Raw genomic sequence first — 4,883 nt, 5'->3', positions numbered from 1 at the left:
CATCCTGCTTTTCCAGCTTGGTTTGTAACTTAGCAAGTAATAATAATAATAATAATAATAATAATAATAATAATAATAATAATAATAATAATAATAATAATAATAATACGTCACAACCTGCGGAATGAGGTAATACTGCTCTTATTTCAGAAGTAAAGAGAATGCGGACCAAAATTGATGATTGCTTTATTACAGTAGATTGGTGGATAAAGATGGACTGATTGAGTAAAAAGGTAAGGGGTTTAAAGTATGTAGTAGTAAATTTTCAGCAGATAGCGGCAGACTAAAAAGAGCGATGGGCTTGTTAGAAGGACATCAACTACTAACCATAAGGGATGGCAGATATACTACTGTACTTGTGAAGAAGAGCTTGGTACTTGTTGAGAGGTTTACGGCAATGCCGTGAATGTTGTAACCGAAAATTTTACGATTTATTGTTACCTAGAAGTCCAGATTGAGATAAAGACTCTGTACTTCACAAGTAAAGTAATAGCTATATAAATAAATACCTCCACCCGGCCCCACCCGTTAGACCTTAGCATTTGAGTGATCCCTAGTTATTCCGAGGTTTTATAACTAAAAACTAAAAGGTGTGCTGGTGAGATATTATTGCTACAAAGTTATGGAATCTTTTGACTGGCTAGAGAGTACTACATTAGATCCTTCTCTCTGTTTCGGTTCATTTCCCCTTTGATTACACATACACCGAATATTCTGGCCTATTCTTTACATATTCTCTTCTGTCCTCATAAACCTGATAACACCGAGATTACCAAACAATTCTTTCTCACCCAAGGGGTTACTGTACTGTAATTGTTCAGTGGCTACTTTCCTCTTACTAAGGGTCGAAGAGACTCTTTAGCTATGGTAAGCAGCTCTTCTAGGAGAAGGACACTCTAAAATCAAACCGTTGTTCTCTAGTCTTGGGTAGTGCCAATAGTCTCTGTACCAGGGTCTTCCACTGTCTTGGGTTAGAGTAATCTTGCTTGAGGGTACACTCGGGCATACTATTCTATTTAATTTCCATTCCTCTCTTTTTGCTAAAGTTTATATAGTTTATATAAGGAGATATTTATTTTAATGATGTTACTCTTAAAATATTTGATTTTTCCCTTTTTCCTTTCCTCACTGGGCTATTTTCCCTTTAGGAGCCCCTGGGCTTATAGCATCCTGCTTTTTTCAACTAGAGTTGTAGCTTAGCAAGTAATAATAATAATAATCCATAGTCGACTAAAAAAAAAAAGGATGTTTCCAGGACTAAAAGGAGCTGAAATTAACCAGATGTGTTAAGATAAAGAAATCAGCCATATTCAAAGGGAAGACGAGTCCCTAAAAAAGGTAATAAAGTATGCTTATGAAAGAGGATTGTTTTCCCATAAAAGGTCCAATGCAGTTTTCCAGTTCATACGGGAAAGTAGCAAACTCTATAGGAGATCACTAGTAGGAGGGGTTCAGATGGATCAACTGATTCTACCCCAGGTGTATTGTGAATCTGTAATGGATTCAGTATGCAGGTATGATGGGAGGACATCATTTGCAATGAGTTCAAGTGGTGCTGTAGCCACTGATTTTAGTCTTCTGGGAAGGTTTTAAACATTACAGGGGCTGTTTGAAGAAGAAACTGCCAGTAAATTTGAGCCTTTTGGGAGAGTAGTAAACGGTATAGAGGCTGTGTGAGCAATGATCTGACCGTGATGTTAGATATCTGGAAGCACTATAAACGTTGTAGAGCCTATTCATAGCATAGAAAAAACTTGTGAGAGAATCTTAAACAAGTTTCATTGGCCCGGTGTATCACAAGATATAACCAGGTATTGAAAGTCTTGTGACATATGCCAGCCAGCTGTGGATAACAGGAGGGTTACTTGAACGGCGCTGAGAAAGATGCCACTAATAGAGGTTTCATTTAGCTGTGGATCTTGTTGGGCCAATTGAACATCGATCATCAAATGGATCTAGATTCATTTTAACAGTCGTTAATTATACCACTATGTACCCAAAAGCCTTGTCTCTAGTTGACACTGCAAATATTGCTGAAGCCCTTTCAGAAATTTTTAGTAAGATTGGAATTCCAATAGAGACAAATTCCTGCATCTGGAGCCCTTTTTACCTTGGATATAATAAAGGAAGCTTATAGATTGTGGTCTGTGAGGATGATTAAAATTACTCTTTATCATACCATATGAAACAGTGTGGTAGAACTATTCAACGTAACATTGAAGAAGATATTAAAGATGATGTGCGCAGAGCAACACAGGAAATGGTATCGGTATCTTCCATCTTTGTTGTTTGCATACAGAGACTACTACAAAGAAGTATGAAGTTTTCACCCTTTGAACTTATGATTGATCACATATTGAGAGAACTAATAATATTCTTGATAGATATGTGGGGAAACACAGTGGTGCAAGGTGAAAGAAAACTTCTTATAGATATATAAATGATCTCCGAGAATGATTGCAAGGCACTCTGTCATTAGGGTTAGAAAACGAGCCATTTGTTAGTCATCATTTTTACAATCAGAAGGAAAAAGACCAGAGGATAGAGGAGGGTGATGAAGTACTACCATTGTTGCCTAAGAATAACAATAAGGAAGGGATCATTCAAAGTAAAAAAAGTGATGTAATCGGCTGAATTACGCAATCGATATCACATAAATTTACAGAGGAAGTATTTTACCCGAAATATTGTGATGATTCAGACGAACCAATTTGTTGCCTAAGTAATTGAGAAAGATTCAAAAGAAGTCCTTGAAATTTATATAAAATGTGAGAGAAATGTGTGTGAACGCTACCTTAAAAGAAGGGTATAAAATGTATATTGCAAATACCCAGTTTTATTGAAGGAGATTTTGCATTTTTCTTATATATATATATATATATATATATATATATATATATATATATAATTATGCGAGAAACTGTTTGGAATAACCTTTTGAATGGAGGATTGTTACGTATATCTTAAGACCTTAAAATCATTACGAAGTTATGAGTAATAATGATATTCATATTCAATATTACTAGAATCAAGTCGTTTTTATAAAATCCCTGTCATGAAAATATCGGTAGCGTAAATGAAATGTGGATTCAAATTAAACAATTTTGCCGTGAGGAAAATCTAATGCATGATAATTTTATTGAAATTTCATAGAAATTCATAGATAGATAGTGGAAAATCATAGTTATTTAGAGTTTAAAAGGTAAGACACGTTGAGAATGGAAGTAACATCATTTGAAATGAGTCTCAATTTCGTAATTATACTTTACCTTAATCAATAGGGATTACCTTTTACAAACTGTTTTTATGAAGTGAATAATATTTATAATATTTCGGAGACATAAAACTCTTTTTCAAAGACCCTTAAAAAGACAAGCATTTTGGTGCCGTGGGTCTGTTGAAGTTGTCACGTGACAATAATAAATGTACGCGAGAGGAGTGAAAAAGGACGCACATGCTTATCAACAAGGAAGCAAAACGCATTGGCATGTTTACAAAAGGTAAGTTTTTTGGCTGTTCCTAAAAGTTCATACATCTGCTCTCTGTTCTCTTATATCTCTGATCTCGATGATTATCAAAAGTATTAAAGAGTAGAATCATTTTAGTGTTGAGTTTCAAAAAATTTATGTTTTATTCTCTTGGTATATTACTATAAGTGTTCAAGTGTACTGCCATTTTTAGCTTGGATTACTGATAGTTACTGAAATGTTAAGAAGTGTGCAAAATCAACGTTTTCCTTACAAAACTTAAACTTTATGTAACCTACTGTTAAGGTCAGCTCTTTTCTGAAAGAGGTACCTAAGTGTCTTGTATTTCTTCAATTGTGTACTGTATTCTTGAGATTTCTCCAGATTAAGTATAGACTGTTGATACCCTTGAAATCTATTAATCTGTTGATCGGAACAAATTTTATAATACAGACCAATTCCCTTGCCTGAAGACACCTGCTGAGCTGTATTTTTTATTTTTACTTTTTTTCTTTTAAATACTGTTTTATTGAGATTCCTCCAGATCTTATGAAGTCGAGTGTAGATCGAGATGTAAAGATGTAGACTATAAAATATGTTAAGTAAAACCTGATTAATATAATGGTTTATTGTACTAAGTGATATTTCGTAAGAGTGTATATCCCCTTTAGATATATAATAACGTACTTTTTGTAAGCCTTAAGTATTATTTCAATCTTTTGACTTTTTTTTGAGTCTGGTCATTTCACTTTTAAGACTATTCAAGTCATAGACGTCAAAAACTCTAAGTTAGGGTATTTGATAGATTTATTTTTTTATGTGAAAAGAAAAAATGTAGGCAGGTAGACAAGGTCGCCTACAATATTTGCTCAGGAGTCTGGTTTTTTGGAAACTTTCCTAATTAACAGTCATTCTTTCCTGAAATGGGGCTCACTATTGGGTGTTTCCAAAATGTCGCGTTGAGTGGGTAATGTTTTGATCAATTAATTTCTAGCTCCTGCTATTATTATTATTATTATTATTATTATTATTATTATTATTATTATTATTATTATTATTATTATTATTATTATTATTATTATTATTATTAATACTTTCTAACTTACAACCCTAGTCGGAAATGCAGGATACTATAATGCCAGGGGCTCCAAAAGGGAAAATATCCTAGTAAGGAAAGGAAACAAGGAAAAATTAGTTTTTTTTTAAGAATAGAAACGTTAAAATCGATATATCCTATATGAACTATAAAAATTTCAACAAAGCAAGAGGAAGAGAAATTAGATAGAGTAGTGCGCCCGAGTGTACCCTCAAGCAAGAGACCTCTAACCCAAGACAGAATACCATGGTACAGAGGCTGTGGCTCTACACAAGACTAAAGAACAATGGTTTGATTTTGGAGTGTCCTACTCCTAGAAG

This window comes from Palaemon carinicauda, chromosome 30 (assembly GCF_036898095.1).
Source record: "Palaemon carinicauda isolate YSFRI2023 chromosome 30, ASM3689809v2, whole genome shotgun sequence".
NCBI lineage: Eukaryota > Metazoa > Arthropoda > Malacostraca > Decapoda > Palaemonidae > Palaemon > Palaemon carinicauda.
Note: the sequence above shows the minus strand (reverse complement) of the source record.